This window comes from Odocoileus virginianus, chromosome 12, assembly GCF_023699985.2.
Source record: "Odocoileus virginianus isolate 20LAN1187 ecotype Illinois chromosome 12, Ovbor_1.2, whole genome shotgun sequence".
Taxonomy (NCBI): Eukaryota; Metazoa; Chordata; class Mammalia; order Artiodactyla; family Cervidae; genus Odocoileus; species Odocoileus virginianus.
In genome coordinates, this window is record NC_069685.1 from 27,318,698 (window position 1) to 27,338,211 (window position 19,514).

At 37.2% G+C, this 19,514-nt stretch overlaps 1 long non-coding RNA gene across 1 annotated transcript in view; it reads right to left on the reverse strand.

Annotated features, from left to right (window-relative positions):
* Positions 1-353: 353 nt before the first annotated feature.
* Positions 354-19,514, reverse strand: part of LOC110132994 (uncharacterized) — a 36,676-nt gene continuing 17,515 nt past the window's right edge. The window contains exons 2-3 of the long non-coding RNA XR_011490530.1: positions 2,504-2,566; positions 354-592 (exon numbers count right to left, since the gene is read on the reverse strand). This is a non-coding gene — a long non-coding RNA (uncharacterized lncRNA). The remainder of the gene's footprint in view (positions 593-2,503; positions 2,567-19,514) is intronic.

Sequence of the window (19,514 nt, forward strand, 5' to 3'; positions counted from 1 at the left end):
GAAGCATGTGAATAACCCTGCATATCAAGTACCATCGAGTAACTTGCTTGTAATCTGTTTTGTACAATACAGTCATTGCCACTCATTCCACTCACCCAATTCAGACCCTGGAAATGTACTATTTTTAGAACGGCTTTGTACACCACTATTTACAAAGCGCACTGTTAAATCCTTTGAACAGCAGCCAAGAAGTTGGGTGAGAACCTAGAAACCTGCCACACAGATCAGCAACCTAATCAACCCTGGGACAGCCAGCACTAAAGATTTGCCTTTGTTTCCTTTCCATTCTTTCCCTTTGTCTCCACAGGAATACCAGTGTAAAAAGGCAAGGAGACAAAGAGGTGGGCCTTATCTGTTCCTGTCGTTCAAACGAGTTGCTTTACTCACTTTCCTAGATAACAGCGCATTTGTCAACATCTTTGGTGATTTAAGCTGTTCTCTGTCAAAACCACTTTTGGAAAAGATTTGACCACTGACTTACTTGAGAGCCAATGTGACGGCAGCAGGTGCGTCATGGAAATTCAGACGTGGGTGCTTCGCAGAGGCTGGGACTTGGTCACGTGACAGCCTGCTGTTCTGGGCCAATCTGCTGCTGGCAAACAGGCCAAGTGGCCACACAGGAAGGAGAGACAGAGAAGAAAACAGTAGGCAAAGTGTTGGCGTGAGGCAGTTGGTGGATGAAGCAATTGTGAAGGATTGCAACACCAGGGAGGAGATGAAGGGCCTCGTATTATTTGGCAGCCAGCAAGAAACCTGAAGGAACCAAGAACTAAATTTGGCTCTCTTTTGACAGCTTGAGAAAAGCCGAGAAGGGAAGCAATGACTGGGCTAATTCTGGACAAAATTTTTTTTTAAAATGATATTTGAGAGGAGCCCACGTCTTTGCTTTCCTTCTTAGCTTCTGTATAAATTGCAACATTTTCCAAATTATTTATTTATTTTTTCAGCAGGTGACTCAAATTGGTTTGCATTATGTGTAAGTGGATGGGATCCTCTGAGACATCCCTGGTGGCCTAAGATGTGAAGACTTCACTCCTTGTTTCCTTTTGCCCACCTTCCTCCCGGTGCCGTTCTGTCCCTTCACTTAGCCTGGACTGACTGGTAAAAGTGGTGCAGCCAGGCAGTGATATCCCATCTCACCCCTGCTCCTGGATTTGCTCACAAGAGTATTCCTTTCACTTCACAAAACTAACTGGAGGAGAAATTAGAAGGGGAGGATTTTGAGTATTCTGGATCAAAAGTCTTTTCTAAATTTCAGGCATTTTATTATCTTACTTATGATTTCAGGTTCAATGGGGTCTTTATGTTCATTATAATATTAGAGGCATTTGATAGAAAACCAGTGTGTAAAGATGTGCAATAACAGTAAAAACAAAAGCAACTTACTTTTGAGGTCATATGTGTCAGCCACCCTTCTAGACACTTTATAGAACAGCTACCCAATGAATAGCTATCCTTACCAACAGCTCTGCAAGCTAAACATCATTTTCCCCCATTGTGGAGGAGTACTGAGGATCAGAAGGTCAACTGGCCAAGGTCACCAGCCAATCAATGGCAGATTTGAAATTCAAATCTAGGTTTGTGGGGCTCTTTCTAATACATTAGGCAACACCATTTGTAAATGTGAACCCATTCTGAGCACCAAAGGGCACTGGCTTTAATTTGATGAGTCTAAATTCCCTATTAGACTCAGTTATTTTACCAGACTCAACATGTTAATTTATCTAGAACTTTTACAGAAGAATAATAAGATTGTTGCATGCATACCTGCTAAATTGCTTCAGTCATGTCCAACTCTGTGCGACCCCATAGACAGCAGCCCACCAGACTCCTCTGTCCACGGGATTATCTAGGCAAGAATATTGGAATGGGTTGCCATTTTGTTACTTGTGTTTTATCTCATAGAATTAGACTTGCTTGCTGCTACTTTAAATTCTTTCATATCTTATAAGTATTCCATTTGATCTGATCTTTTTCCTGGATGTGTTATGGAGAATGTGGTCTCTAGTAACAGCGCATAAAAATATCCTGGCTTCTTTTATAGATGCATTAAAAAAATGAAAGAATTTCCCCCTAACCCTAAGCATGTAGATAACACCACTATATATAGCAGGCTTGTATGCACACATATACTGGACTTAAACCAATCACTGGACAAAGCTTGGGCAAGGGTTGTTGCTAAATAGGAAAGGGGACAAAGTTCATGAAGAGGGGCAAAGAAAACAGGAAGCGGATATTGGTGAACTTTGCATGTACAGCAGTATTGCCATTATAGAGAATATCTGCTCAATAGATTATTCCCATGTTCCTTTTATACAGCCGTGTATTTAGTTGATCACTATCACATAAAAAGGGTAATGTGAGGAAATAAGGGAACTCTAGGTCTTAACATAATTAAAATGAAAATGAAATAAATGCAATGAAAATGAAAACTGCCTTTTATAGCTCTAAATCCAAAGCTTTTGGTCTTAATGTAGATCAAAGATATGTCTACACTCTTTACCTGGACTTTTTCATTTGCTTGTATTTGATTTGCTTGTATCACCATGTTCCATTTCTGTTTTGTCTGAAAATAAAATGAAATAGAATTACCTCCTACACTCATACTGCTATTGACATTAAATTTCATCTTCTTTCATTATGATCAGCAAAGTTACTCATAACACTGGAATTTGTTTTTTGTTTTTAAAGTTATAGCTACTGTTGTTGTTGGAAAAATTAGTATTGCTTTGGCACTATGTTCCACCTAAACTCATGGCATTTCTGTACTATTTACCTTTCAGAAAGCTATTCTACAAAAAGAAAGAAGAAAATGGAGTACAGACTTCCAACAACACATCTTTTCTGCTTTCTCCTTGGCTCTGAAAGAGGACGCATGAAACAGAATTTGAGGCTGTAATTAATGCAGCTCTTCATAAGATAAGAAGTTCTTTTATCTGTTAAAAAAAATTGCTGTACTAATTTTCAAGAATCAGAATGTTCCAGTTAATGCTCTTCCTACAAGAAGAATTCACCTTTTCTAATCTACCTATTTGCAGTCAAATTTTCATATTTTTTAAAGGAAACTGGAGGTGGGTAAACATGCAATGATAGCAATGTTATTTCATAGGACTGAGTCTAGAAAACTTAAATATTAACAATATGCTTAGATAAATCCTGAATAGGTGTTGCACAGAGAATTTCCAAATAATATCTACTCTACAGGAATGTACTTGTAGGCACAGACCTTAATTGGATACAATTTACATCCAGCCCTTTCAATGGGGGTGGTAAACAAATTGAGAAATGTACCCTCCTTTGACATAGTAAGGGAATTCTTACGCCTTATAGTACTGTCCAAAGAAGGAAGAAACCTCTGTTTCCATCCTATTTTAAATATCTCCTTGTAGAAAGCACATTGCAATTCAGAAACAATACTTTCTTTATGTATGTTTTATGTGTGGGCTTGGAATAATTGGTAATGCATTGGCACTGTGCTCCACCTAAACACATGCCATTTGTATACTATTCAACTTTTTAAAAAATCTATTTCCCAAGAAGAAAATAGGAGCACAGCAAATGACTAGAAATTACAGACTACAAAATTCTTCCCTAAAGATCTTGTCATAGAAGATCCCCCTGAAAGCCAATATGGCTCATGTCACACAGATAATTCACTGACCCCTTTGGATAGTCCTCCATTTCTGCATCCATAGATAACCAGATACCCATTCTTTCTCTTTCATCATGACACCCTGTGAGATGGGTGTGAAAGGGAGTAAACCGTCATTGGGCACAAAGGCTAAGATGTTTGGTAAAAGCAGGAAATTAGGAGGTTTGACTTAGAAATCTAAGTAGATTTTCAAGGTAGATTACTACAAGGAAAAATGAGTGAGAAGTTTTAGCAACAAGGTTACCGATATGTATGGTATACTAACAATTTATATTTAAGTGAAAATATATCTGTTACACTTCAAAAGTAGAAAATGATAATAAAGAGAATGGCAGTATAGCTTCTGTGTCTGTCCAGTGTTCACTTTTTCTTTGCACGTCCGTCTGTGCCTCTGTGCACATACATACACACATGTAGGATCCCTGGCCAGAGAAGAGTTCTTTCTTGTGTGTTCACAAAGAGATGAGAATTTTAAGCTCAGAACCTCTTGAAAATGAGAAACTTTTCTTGGCAGACAATCAACTGATTCTGAGTGAACAAAGCTGACAGAGCCCTTCTCCTTGGTTCTTTTTGTTCATATTGTTCACCCTCACACAAGGAGGGCTGCTGGGAAAGGTAAGAGGACCCTCAAATAAGATGAAGGTGAATTTTGCTGGACTAGCTGCCAAGCAGTGCTAAGCTTCAGTTAACCTGTTACCTCTCTTCCTTGCCTCTGGCCCTCAGTTTTCCTTTTGTATCCTGAAAATAGCATTGACATTAAATTGGGTCAGTGGAAAAAAAAAATCAGTGACCAATTCCAGCTTATAATTTTGCTCCCCAAGAAAACATTTGGTAAACAGCCCTTATCTAGAGTGTGCACTATATAAGGCTCCTAGGGTGGTAATTGAATATTTCACCTTAGGAAAAGATGCTGATTATTTTAGACTTGAATTTCCACAATCAGAAAATTCACCTAATGCCATTCTAATGTGCTATGTTTCACAAAAAGAGTTTTAAATGAATTTAAGTAGATATATACCCAATACAAGTCCTTGCAATATACACCAGGGGACAAGCACAAGAATGTTCATAGAAGCACTATTCAAAATAAACTATCTGGAAATAGGCTAAGTGGAAATTTTCCTATTTCTGGATATAGGAAAATAAAGTGAGGTATATGGTCATATATGAAATATTACAGAGCAGTACAAATGAATGGACTACAGCTACATATGCCAATATGGATGAATCTTTATTTTCTGGCTGTGCTGGGTCTTAGTCAGGGCATGTGGTATCAGTTCCCTGACCAGAGATCGAACCTGGGCTCCTTCCATTGGGAGTTCAGAGTCTTAGCCACTGGACCACCAGGGAAGCCCCCATATGAATGAATCTTAAACAACATAATACTGTGTGAAAAAGTAAGTTCCAAAACCTCAGATATTTAGATGATGCCACCTTAATGGCAGAAAGCAAAGAGAAACTAAAGAGCCTCTTGATGAAGGTGAAAGAGGAGAGCAAAAAAGCTGGCTTAAAACTTAGCATTCAAAAAGTTAAGATCATGGCATTCGATGTCATCATTTCATGGCAAATAGAAGGAGAAAAAATGGAAATAATGACAGACTTTATTTTCTTGGACTCCAAAATCACTGTGGATGGTGACTGGAGCCATGAAATTAAAAGACGCTTGCTCCTTGGAGGAAAAGCTACGACAAACCTAGGTAGCATATTAAAAAGCAGAGATATCACTTTGCCAAAAAAGGTCCATATAGTCAAAGCTATGATTTTTCCTATAGTCAAGTGGGATGTGAAAGTTAAGAAGACTGAGCACCAAAGAACTGATGCTTTTGAACTGTGATGCTGGAGAAGACTCTTGAGAGTCCCTTGAACAGCAAGGAGATCAAACCAGTCGATCCTAAAGGAAATCAACCCTGAATAGTCATTGTAAGGATTGATGCTGAAGCTCCAATCCTTTGGTCACCTGGTGCAAAGAGCCAACTCATTGGAAAAGACCATGATGCTGGGAAAGATTGAGAGCAGGAGTAGAAGAGGACAACAGAAGATGAGCTGGTTGCATGGCATCATCGACTCAATGGAGTTTTAGCAAACTCTGGGAGATAGTAAAAGACAGGGAAGACTGGCATACTGCAGTCCATGGGGTTGCAGAGTTGGACACGACTTAGCGCCTCAACAACAACAACAATAGCCCCTTTAAAGTAAAAAAGTAGCTATGAAATTTATTTAGCAGGTATATATATACACATAGTGGTAAAAACTATACAAAAATGCAAAAAATAGTGCTTATATTTGTAGTGAGTCAGAGAGATGGGATGGAAGAGCAGGACATAGGTAGATTTTTGTCAATATTTCAAATATGAAATGTTAGTTCATGTTTGCTTATTATTAAATATTAATAATCAAAGAAATAAAGGGACATACTTAGGAAGAAAATCAACAAGAAATAAAGTATTGACAAAATATGTGATGGTGTTTACATAAAAATGCAGTAGGATACTGAGTTTTACACAAAATAAAAAAAGTAACAAAAGACTGAATGTATCATAAGGGCAACACACTACAGGATCTGAATCTGGCCACTTCTGATTGTCCTCATATGTGATCCTTCCTGAACTCCTTTGGGAGCCATCTCCCTTCTAGTTTGAATTCCTAAGAGTAGAGATTCCTTATGACTTTATCATTCATCATTTCTCTTCTCTTGTCTGTTGGTAATCTCTCTTTGAAGAGTATATCCATTTGCATGTCTCTGCCTGTCAGATGACTCCTCAGATCTATCCACCCAATGATGATTTCCCACCAGCAGCATAATCCCAACTGCTCAAAGTATCTCTTCATGGATTCTAGCCATTTTCTTAAAGCTAACACTGACACGACCATGAACTAATTACATAAACTTTCTGATGTTAGCTTCCTCATCTTTGAAAAGGAGTGTCTGTAAGTATAACTTTTAAAGTCCTTGAAGTGAAGTGAAGTGAAAGTCTCTCAGTCATGTCCAACTCTTTGAGGCCCCTTGGACGATACAGTCCATGGAATTCTCCAGGGCAGAATACTGGAGTGGGTACTGTTCCCTTCTCCAGGGGATCACCCCAACTCAGGGATCTAAGGTCCTTTCAGTTCAGTCGCTCAGTCATGTCCAACTTTTTGTGACCCCATGGACTGCAGCATGCCAGGCTTCCCTGTCCATTACCAACTCCCAGACCCTACTCAAACTCATGTCCATTGCGTTGGTGATGCCATCCAACCATCTCACCCTCTGTCATCCGCTTCTCCTCCCGCCTTCAATCTTTCCCAGCATCAGGGTGTTTTCTAATGAGTCAGTTCTTCGCATCAAGCAGCCAAAGTATTGGAGCTTCAGCTTCAGCATCAGTCCTTCCAATGAATATTCAGGACTGATTTCCTTTAGGATGGACTGGTTGGATCTCCTTGCAGTCCAAGGGACTCTCAAGAGTCTTCTCCAACACCACAATTCAAAAGCATCAATTCTTCGGCGCTCAGCTTTCTTTATAGTCCAACTCTCATACATGACTACTGGAAAAACCATAGCTTTGACTAGATGGACCTTTGTTGGCAAAGTAATGTCTCAGCTTTTTAATATGCTGTCTAGGTTTCTCATAGCTTTTCTTCCAAGGAGCAAGTGTCTTAATTTCATGGCTGCAGTCACCATCTACAGTGATTTTAGAGGGGCAAAATAAAGTCTCTCAACTGTTTCCATTGTTTCCCTATTTGCCATGAAGTGATGGGACCAGATGCCATGATGTTAGTTTTCTCAATGTTGAGTTTTAAGCCAAATTTTTCACTCTCCTCTTTCATTTTCATCAAGAGGCTCTTTAGTTCTTCTTCACTTTCTGCCATAAGGGTGGTGTCATCTGCGTATAGGGGGTTATTGATCTAAGGTCCTTATGATCTCTAAATTTGAATTTATAAATTATTGACTTTTCTTCACATTAGTCATTTATCCAGGATACTACCATGATTCTAGGCTTAACTTTGACATATTTCTAGTTTGGTTTGTTTATATCCAATCAAACCAATCTTCATCATTTTTTTAATGTCTCTCAAATTTATCCCATTTTTTCCATTCCCCTGGTTTTACCTTAGCCCTGGACCTTATGAGTTTATACCTGAATTAATTTAAATATATTTTAAACAGATTTTCCTGCTTACCATTCTCTTCTTCTTTCAAGCCCTCTCATACATTACTTCAGATTATTCATAGAAATAGCTTAAAACATTATGCCAGATCAGCCATGATTCTTTATTACCTTGTAAGCAATCCTAATCAGTCCATCCTAAAGGAGATCAGTCCTGAGTATTCATTGGAAGGACTGATGCTGAAGCTGAAACTCCAATACTTTGGCCACCTGATGTGAAGAACTGACTCATTTAAAAAGACCCTGATGCTGGGAGAGATTGAAGGTGGGGGGAGAAGGGGACAGCAGAGGATGAGATGGTTGATGGCATCACTGACTCAATGGACATGAGTTTGAGTAAACTCTGGGAGTTGGTGATGGACAGGGAAGCCTGGCCTGCTGCAGTCCATGGGGTCACAAAGAGCTGGACATGACTGAGCGACTGAACTGAACTGAAGCAATCCCAATACCCTTAACAACAAATTTAAGATCCTCCATAACTTCATAAAACCATCTATCCAGCTTTTTCTCTTACCACTCCTCAGTACTTAAACTGCAGTGAAACTACCATAATCACTGTCACACAAATAGACACAATAATTTCTACTTCTGAATAATTTATGTTAATTCCTCAAACCAAAATGTTCTCTTCCCTCTTTTTTCAACCAAAGATGCCCATTTTTTTCAAGAAGCAATTATAATTTCACCTATGTACAGCTTTCTCCAACACCTCAAATCTCTGGTGAACTTTCTCTTTTCACCCGGATACCACAGCAATTTAACTTTCATTATAGACAATTGATAATTGCTCTTTCTCAAGTTACTGGGTTAAAAAAAAATCTTTCAACTGAATTACAATATTCCTAAAGGCAGGAACTATGTCTCAAACCTTTTGTATAGTCCCCATAGTATTCATTCAGTAAATATTAATCTCTAGATCTAAAAATGTGCACAATCTAAACAAATCATTATCTATTAGAATATAGTCAACTTATCTTTATTGAGCACTTGTATATGATACTGTGATAGCACAAGGGCCTTACAAAGTTAAATATATAATTCTCCTCCTCAAGAAGCTCAGAATCTATTGAACGTGGAGTAATACAGTCTTCTACTTTCAAATGTTGAGACTTAAAATCTAACCTCTCTCTAGAGATACAGACCAGTTATATCCAACTCCCTTCAAGATCTCTAATTGGAGGTTTCACAGGTACTCATTTCAAATTTAACTTCCTCCTACACCTATCTCTCCCAATACAATTCTGTCAAATTTTGTCATATAATTTAAAGCTATGTTATTAGCCCTATTTAAATTAGAAATTGTTATATTGTCCCGGGAATTATTCCTTTCATTATTTAATCCCTTATGATACTTCATTCCTTAAAAAATATTTTGTTTGATATTATTTTTGAGAATACAGCTGAAATTTGTTGATTTTATTTTTAACCCTTGTACTTCATATATGCTCTTAAATTTTAGGTATGTTACTTATAAAGATAGTAAAGATGATTATTTTTTTCTCAATCCAGTTGAGAGTCTTAATCTTTAAGCTGGAATATTTAGTCCACTTGTATGTATTATAATTTTGATATATTTTAGTTATTTCCCTTGTCTTAATTTACATCTTGTCCTTACCTTTCTTTTTGGTGTTGTTGCTGTTTTTTCTTTTTAAAAAAATTCTAGCCTTCTCTTGGATCAATCACAATTTATTCCTATGTCCTTTCACTAATGTTTTGGACAGTATATATACCTTATAACTACCCTTTTAATGTTTAAGTTTTAAAAACATTTATATTCAAATTAAAATTAATCAATTGCTCTAATTTTAAACACATGAACCTTAGATCCCTTTAACATCCCTTTGATCATCTCTCCTTCATTTTACATGTAATTGGTGTCCAAATTTTTGTTCTTTTTATTAACATGACATCAGACATTATAATTTTGTGATTTATTCAATTATATATTTATTCAGTTACATGTTTAACAACTTGTTTGTCCATCATTCTTTCTTACACTTAAACTTTCTGCATAAAAATTTTCTCTTCCTGAAGTACATCCTTTATAAATTCTTTTATTAAGAGTCAGTTGTAGGGAATACCCTGGTGGTCCAGTGGTTAAGGCTCTGTGCTTCCACTGGAGGGGGCACAGGTTCAGCACCTGATCAGAGAACTAAGATTTTGCAAGCTGTATGGTGTGGCCACAAAAATAAATAAAATATAACTCTATGTATGAGTGCTTATATGTCCAGAAATGTTTCTTACGCCCCTCATGTTCTTTAGTGATTATCAGTGTATGACTCTGTAGTTCACAGTTATTTTATCTTAGTATTGTGAAAATATTATTCTGTTGTCTTTTGGCTTCTATTGTTGCTATCAGTCAGTTGCTAATATTTAAAGACTATGTCTTATCTATACTCAGTATTTTATAATAACTTATAATGGAAAAGAATCTTAAATATATATACATATATACATATGTGTGTGTGTGCATATGTATGTGGGAGTTGGTGATGGACAGGGAGGCCTGGCATGCTGCGGTTCATGGGGTCACAAAGAGTCAGACGCAACTGAGCAACTAAACTGAACTGATATATATATATATATATATATATATACACACACACACATATATATATATACACGTTGCTGTATACCTGAAACTAACACAACATTGTAAATCAACTATATTTCAATAAAAGTTTAAAAACATAATGTCTTTTTTCTTTTAATTACTTTAAATTTCTTTAAATTACTTTTAATATATTTTCTCTCCTTTGATTATTTTTTCTTGTAGTTACCCAACAATGTGTCTATTTATTTTCTTTTTTTTTGTGTGTGTGTGTGTATATTTATTTTCATTTGGGTCCCCTTGTGCCTTCAGAATCTGTTGATTCATATCTTTCATCTATTCTGGAAAATTCTTAGCTCTTATTTCTTTGAATATTGTGTCTCTGTGATGATCTCTACTCTCTCTTTCTGGTATTCCAGATAATTCTTCTCACTCCTCCATATCTCTTACTCTTTTAAATATCTTTTTTCTATTTCCCAATTTACTAATTTTCCTTCTATTGTAGCCAATTTTCTATTTAACTGAATTTTTAAATTAAATAACTATATTTTGTGTTTCTAGAAGTTCTATCTTGTTCATTTTTTCAAAATTGTATTACCTCCCCCAATGCATCTTATTCTTTTCTTATGGTTTAGGTTAATCCTTTATATCTTTAGCCATTTTTAAATGTTTATTTTATAATCTTAAGTCAGTAGTTCTATTATCTCAAATCTCTGGGAATTTAACTCTGCTGTCTTATTGTCTCTGTGGATTCTTACAGTGGAGTCCCTCTTCTTCCACATATCCTTTATAGTTTTTGATTGGATTCATCTTCAGCAAGGCTTTATCTGTAGGAATCTTTGCATAGGTTATATTGAACTTATGTTTCTCCAAAGAAGGTTTTCATCTGTTTCTACTGGGCAAATCTGTGTTATCTCTGGCTTATGTGGATTTCTAGGCTGAAAATTTTTTTAGATAATTCAAGCAGTATAAATTAAAATCCAAACCTACATGAGAAATTTTTTTCCCCTCTATCCAAAGCCCAGGCCAAGACAGGAAAGCTTCCTTATCACTTCACAGTGTCCATAGTTGTTTTGTTTTTATTTTTGTTTTCTTTTATGGCAGGCATAGCCCTCAATGACCTTTGCTTTATGTATTGACCCCTTTCCCATCCCCTGCTTCACTGGCACTCAAGGCTTAACTTCCTGCATCCACCAGAAATCTCCTTTAAAGTTTGCTAGAATTCAGTTCATGCTTAACTTTTTGATTTTTCTTCAATCTTAACTTTTATTTATTGGGGATTTACTTTGCATACTGTAAGTTCAACTATACTTTTAATGCTATTTTTTTCAGAAGGATTCTCACATTATGTGATCTGCTTTATGCTACGATCTAAAATCCAAGCCCACTGTCTTAGACCTTGGTCTTGTTTCTCCACCAACTCCCATGGACCTGGAGTTTCAGACTATTCTTTTCTTTCTGAAGCAGCGTAACCCAACATTTTGAACTGCTTTCTCTCCATTCTTATGCCTGCGCCAACTTTCAGGGATACTGGTCAGGCTCTGACCCTGATCTCTGCCTATCTATAAGGGAACACTGGCCAAAAAATAGTCTGTGTGTGTGTGCGCACAGTTGGGTCAGACTCTTTGTGACCCTATGGACTGTAGCCCACCGGGCCCCTCTGTCCACGGGATTTTCCAGGCAAGAGTATTGGAGTGGGTTGCCATTTCCTTCTCCAGGTGATCTTTCCGATCCAGGGATCAAAGCTGCATCTCTTGAGTTTTCTGCACTGGCCGGTGGATTCTTACCACTAGCGCTACCTGTGCTGTGCTGAGCTTAGTCACTCAGTCGTGTCCGACTCTTTGGGACCCCAAGGACTGTCGCCCTCTGGGCTCCTCTGTCCATGGGGATTTCTCCAGGCAAGAATATTAGAGTGGGTAGCCATGCCCTCCTCCAGGCGATCTTCCCAACCCAGGGATCAAACCCAGGTCTCCCGCTGCAGGTGGACTCTTTACCGTTGAGTCGCCAGGGAAGTGCTACCTCGGAAGCCCTATTTCCCTGCCGTATCCATAGTCCCTTGCCTTCTGGCCCATCTTTAACACTGCCTCTTGAATGACATTTTCTAAAATTCATATCTGATTATGTAACCCCCTATATAAAATCTCCAGCACCAAAAAAGGATAGTTCTATTTAAAAAAAGGGCTATAATATTCAAAACTATTAATGCTATAAAAGTCAAAGAAAGGCTATAGAGTGTTCTAGATTAAAAGAGTAAAAGGTAGAGAAGGAAATGGCAACCCACTTCAGTACTCTTGCCTGGAAAATCCCATGGACAGAGGAGCCTGTAGGCTACAGTCCATGGGGTCACAAAGAGTCGGACACAACTGAGTGACTTCACTTTCACTTTTCACTTTCTTAGGTTTAAAGAACTCCTTGACTGGAGCTCTCAGTTCAGTTTCGGCAAAGGAGTAAAGAACACCTGAGGGGGTTCATCTGCAACCTCAGGTACAGTTATTTTAAATGATAATTGTTAAATACACTCTTTAGATTGGAAAAGTAGTTCAGACAGAGAATTAGTAAAACATGAGTACTCAGGTAAAAAAAAAGACAAGATAGGGTGGGCAGTAGGATTTAAGTCTTTATAGTCTTTTGATTTAGGTACATTTTGCCTCTTTAATTTTTTGTAAACTTATTTTTAATTGGAAAAATATAAAAGAGTAAAAGGATATAATAACTAAATGTGATTCTTTATCTTAGACTGGATCTTGTCCTGGAAGGGGCAAAATGCTATTAAAACATGTTGTTTCAGTAAATAAAACTGGCATATGAATTCCAAGTTAGATTAAAAAGTATTATATCAGTGTTCAATTTACTAAAGCTGGTTACTGTTGTGTGGTTATGAAGAGGACATCCCTATTTCTACGAAAAACACACAAAGGTATTTAGAAGAGGATCATGATTCCACTTACTCGAGTAGTACAGGAAAACTTATGCATATATGTATTATAATTAGGAGAGAGAGATCAAATAAAAAGGCAAATGGGATAAAATATTAATCATAAGTGAATCTGAGTAAAGAATATATATATATATATAGGTGTTCCTTATATTATTAATACTCACAATTTTTCTGTAAATCTGAAGTTATTTACAAACAATTAAGAGTAAGAATTTTAAAACCTTTGGAGCTTCCCTGGTGGCTCAGTGGTAAAGAATCCACCTGCCAATGCAGGAGACAAGGATTCAATTCCTGATCTGGGAAGATCCCACATGCCACAGAGCAACTAACCTGTGCACCACAACTATTGATCCTCTGCTCTAGAGCCCAGAACTGCAGCTGCTGAAGCCCAAGCGCCCTAGAGCCTGTGCTCTGCAATAAGAGAAGCCACTGCAATGAGAAGCCGGCGCATCACAACTAGAAAGTAGCTCCCACTCTCCACAACTAGGGAAAAGCCTGAGCAGCTATGAAGACCCAGCACAGCCAATAAATTACCGAAAACAAAACAAAACCAAAAAAAACCCACCTCTGCTGTTTCTCTGCTACCCGAGGATGTACTTAGATGCTTAATAGCCTGGCTTCAATGTCTTTCCTAGCTGCATCTGCTCCCATTTCCCTTCTCACACCCCAGTAAGCAGCCCAGTGTTGCCCAATCCCCAAATTCAGATGCCAGCTTCCTGCCTTGCATAAGCAAGTCCCTCACCTGGAGTATTTTTGTACTCCTTCCTGCTCAGAAAATCTTCATTTCCTCAAGCCCCAGCTCAAAATTTTCTTTCCTCCAAGAAAGTTCCCTGAAAAAGCTTATGGAAAGCTTTAAAAACAAAAGTAAGATGCTCAGAAAGCTAGGAAGAAATAAACAATATATTTTATTTAAAAGAAGAAACGTGGAAAACAAAAGATTTTGAGAGAGTTGGCTAATTTCATTTTACACTTTAAAAAATTTTCTGTATGGTTCAGCATGAAAAAGTGAAGTGAAAGTGTTAGTCACTCAGTTGTGTCCAACTCTTTGCGACCCTATGGACTGTAGCGCACCAGGCTCCTCTGTCCATGGAATTCTCCAGGTAAGAATACTGGAGTGGGTAGACATTCACTTCTCCAGGGATTCTCCAGACCCAGAGATCAAACCCAGGTCTCCTGCATTGCAAGCGGATCCTTACATAGTTTCAAAGCCTTCCAATCAACCTGGAACTTATTTGAAATTTTCTCCTATGTCACAATATGCTATGTTATATTACAACAACATTTTGTACATCCTATAAGATAGCATGTATATTACTAGTTCTTTGAGCATTAGTTTCACCAGTCACATTGTGGAGTGGGAACTATCTTATTTTTACATACCTTCTAACATTTGGCAAGATACCTAGGATGTAGAGGATTCTAAATAAACAGAATAATCATTGTATAAAATAACCTAAGCACCAAATTTAATTTTAACATGCATATGCACACTTTCTCCAAGCTTAACACTGCTATCATCCTAGCAAATAAATAGCAAACACTTAGCAAAAATATTTTCACTGGACCTACTCTTTCCCATGGGCAATTTAGTAAATAGAATCCACTTTTCGCCAATTCTCACTAGGTAACATGATGTGTAATGGGTAAGTGAATAAATGGCTATAGGCCTATACATATTGAGGCCTTTAAACAGCAAATTTACATAAAGCCAAATCTAGTTATGGTCAGAAATCAAAAATCCCACCAGACACAAAGCAATTTGTAACAAAATTCCATTTTAAGTCTATTTGGCTTTGGTTTCTTAGACTGTTGAAAATACTTCTGTCTGTAGGTACATCAGTTTTTGAACTGATCAGCATCTGTGTAGCTAGATTTGCCAGATAAATGTATGTATTCATTTGCCCCTGTATTTAGAAAATCTGTAATTTTGTACTTTGAATTCATGAAGATAATTATATTAGTGGATATTTAAATAAGCACCATTCATGTACTAGGTTTTCTAGAGAATAAAGAGAAGAGAGCCTTCTAGGATTTAAATTTAAATTAAAAATCAAGTAAACTTATATTTTTATAGTCCGCAAACCACTTGGAAATGGTACAACTTTCCCAAATCTAATTTAAATCGTAGCTAAGAATATCCTAGCATATCAGTTGTTTCCTGGAATTTTAACTAATACTGGAAGAGATGTGAAGAGACATTTTCTTTTAAGGATGGAGTTAAATAACTGTTAAGAATTTTATTTTTTATAACAAAGCTATAATATTGAGTAAAATTTTATTGCATTTTAGAGCAATATAAAGTCTACAGATTCTGATATTAATCTAGGTGTCTCAGACCACAGTCTTTATAAGCAAAAGGTCTCACCTCTTATTTCACTGAATCTCCCACTCATGTTACAATTCATGGCTTTTGATTTCTTTTAGTATGGATAGTCTTTTCAAAAACTAAAAATTAAAGATGTGCTGCAACTAGAGTTATTGAATTACAAAGCTCAATGGTTATATTTGATATAAGATCTTCTAATCTACAATTAGGGACTAATGAGGACATACTGTTGACTCAAAAAGGTTGAGAAGCTTACATTGGTGACCCAGGATAAATTCCAACTCCTTGAGTTCTAATAATAAGCCATAGCACATTATTTTCTTTCTTTCACTTGACCTTTGCCCCACATATGACATATAACTCAGAACTAGAGATGTGTTTCCTGGAAAAAGAAGAAAATTAGAGCAAACATAATTGCTATCAGCAAACACTTTGCAGACCTTGGCTCCAGAGGGCAGAGCCCATGGGTAGAAATTCATAGGGATAACAATACAAACTCAATGTAAAGACTTTCCAATATGAAAAGCTACCACATAATAGAATGGGCTGCTTTCCAACTTCCTGTCGGGGTAAGTATTTAAGTAGCAGCAGGTGACCACCTACAAGGCTGTTGTCAAGGCGATTCCAACACTGGACCAGGCACTGTTATAGTCATCGAAAGTCTAAAACTCTGTAATTCTGTAATATTAGAGACTTAATGCTTACAGTATTATTGTCATTCAGTCTAGTTCCTGTTACTATCAAAGTCTTGCTGACATTTTTATCTGTATAGGTTAAAGTCACTGAAAATGGTCAGTGCACCTGACCTAAATGTCAGTTTCCTGATCTAGAGAGTGAGAGGGTTGATGAAATTATCTCCAGAATTACATCTACTTCTAGCCACATTCTGAAATCCATAGGAGGAGGGTATTTACCTCACTAACACTTTTGGAGTAACATGTAAGAAATTTAATAAATGCACGCTGTTTTTTCAACAACACTTCTAATCTTTGGGAATCTATTCATTGTAACTGATTTAATTTTAGTCATTTTGATTGCTTTTGTCAGTGGGAAAGACAATGTCACATAGTTAAAATAATAATCTCAATAATTTGTGTTTGTTAATCTGTGACAAAACCCCCAGCTTTGCTTTGTCAGAAGTAAATTACAAACAGCACATGCTTGCAGCTCCTACAACTTTTCACAGTTTAAAAATTGAGGGTGTGCTGCAACCAGAGATCTTGAATTTCAGGCTCAATGACTGTATTTGATTTCAGATCCTCTGATCCACAATTAGAGACTTATGAGGATATGCTGTTGACTTAAAAAGGTTGAGAAGCTTGCATGTAATGACCCAGAGTAAATTCTAATTCCATGAGTTCTCATAATGTCACACCACTATACACACATATATATACAAATACACACACATACATATACACACATATGTCTCTAGGAAATGCATATCTTTACCTGACCAGCAAGTGATACACGCCACATATACACGATTGCCAATACTCCATTCACTGAGACTGCATTAACACCAAGTCTCTGAGCTTCCTAATACCTCATGTGGAATCCTTTACCCTAATCTGTGGAATTCTTGACACCTAACCTCTGAGATAACCACCACTCCAGCAGGTAGTAAACTTAAATCCTCTGGGACCAATGCTAAACACTGAATGTGGATTGTGAGACTGAGAAACTGAATTTTACTTTTAAAATTAATTAATTTAATTTAATTGGAGGCTAGTTACTTTACAGTATTACAGTGGTTTTTGCCATACATTAACATGAATCAGCCATGGGTGTACATGTGTCCCCATCCTGAAGCCCCCTCCCACCGCCCTCCCCGTCCCATCCCTCGGGGTTGTCCCAGTGTACCAGCTTTGAGTGCCATGGAGAAACCAAATTTTAAAAGTGCTTTAATTTGAACTCCTCTAAATAATCACACAGTTTGTGGCACAAATTTACTGGCGTAGCTTTAGGTCTTACTCAAGCCCAACTTCTTTAGGGCAGACTTATCTAAGTCCGCATCTGGGTTCAGAGTCCTCTCCCTCATGACCCTAATCCCTGCCTACAGTACCTATCTTACTTTGTACATTCATTGCATGATTATTTTTCCTTGTGGCTGCATTTGCTCACCATTATATCTAGTCATCTAGCATAGCTCCTGGCACACCAAAAGTATTTCTTAATGTATGAATGAATGAATGAACATTGTGACAGAAGAAGAGAGGGTGCAGATTAAAATTGCTGCCAATAATCTTCGATGGATAATGCTTTCCAAAGAAAGATGACTATGCTACTAGAGTTATGGGTGACATGAACAAGAAAACTGGACAACCCATGCCCCATGTCTACTGGCCAGCACTGGTGCCAATGAATGCAAGGACAGATAACACTGACGGTTGAAAGCAAGGTCCTTGCTCTCAAACTACAGGTATCTTCTCATTATCCACCACCATCTACCAGGTTACCAACTGCCAAATTTCAACTGTCAAAACAATATCCTTTTCCAGGAGAGCTAAGAGCCTGATAATTTATTCTGATATACTTATACTCAGGCTGCTACTGACTTTTCATAATTTTAAAAATACTGGGGTAATGTATTCAAAAGTAAAGCACATTATTTCAACACCTGATTTACTCAATTTAACATATGGCTTATATCTAAATGTGTTTGAAAAAGATTATACATTCTCAAATGAATAGAATTATAATTTCCCCTATTTAAGGGTTACATAATTAAATGTAGGCATGTAATTTTTGTGGAAACAGACATAATATCATCTAGAACATCCTAAAATATTCCTGTTGCATCTCCTACTGATATTCTCCTCAGGAAAAAAACAGGAAAAATTAACCTCAAGGAGAATCCTCCACATCTAACACGCTAATCCTTCCTTGACAAGTTTGAAAATTCCTTTCTAAAGTCAAAAATTCTTGAGGACTCTCCATTTTATTGTAATTATATTTTCAGCGTTTGGTTGGATGCGAAAACATGTAACAAAAAAGGCTTCTGTAAACCCTAATGTTTAATGTTCTGAAATGAACAATCACTACAGCATTTATACTTCCTTCTTGGCTCAGCCAGGTAAAGAATCCACCTGCCAGTGCAAGAGTTGTGGGTTTGATCCCTGGGTTGAGAAGATCCCTGAAGAAGGAAATTGCAATCCACTCCAGTATTCTTGCCTGGGAAATCCCATATGGCAGAGGAGCCTGGGGGGCGACAGTCCACGAGGTCACAAATAATCAGATATGACTAACACACAAATATATGCATCATATTACTTACTTACAATAAAAATAATGTTTGCAGTGAAAACACATGCTTGCTCATCTACTCCATTATTTTCACCACAGCTCACAGCCCTTAGGTGGGGGGAATGTTAGGAGAGTTTTAAGCATATATTCTGTTATATATTCAGTGGTTCAATATCTTGGAAAATGGAAGGAAGAGGAAAATGGAGTAACTGAGCAGAGACAATCTTAAGCAAAACACGCACGCAAAAAAAATTTTTTTCCTCTTATATGTACTTTTCACAAGGGAATTATAGACTTGGAGACATTCCAAGAGTTTATCTGAGCTGTTTCCTACAATGCAATGGAATTGTATCTAAATCATTCATAATAGAAATAACCAGATGATTTAGGGGCATTCAGCAATGAAACAATGCTACTATTTTACATTGGTTTTAACATATTCAGAAAATAACAGTATTACCTCCCTAGTTATGACTGTAGCCACTGAAATTTTTCTACTTCTACTACTTATAAGTGTGTTAAAGAGTACAGAAGTCTAGTCAAGCAGGTCTGTTCACAATAGGCCAGCCCACCAGTCAGATCATTTCCTACATAGTAGCCTTTTGCTGATTCAAACTGTACTTCAGCCACAGGGCATTCACTCATGACATTTCTTC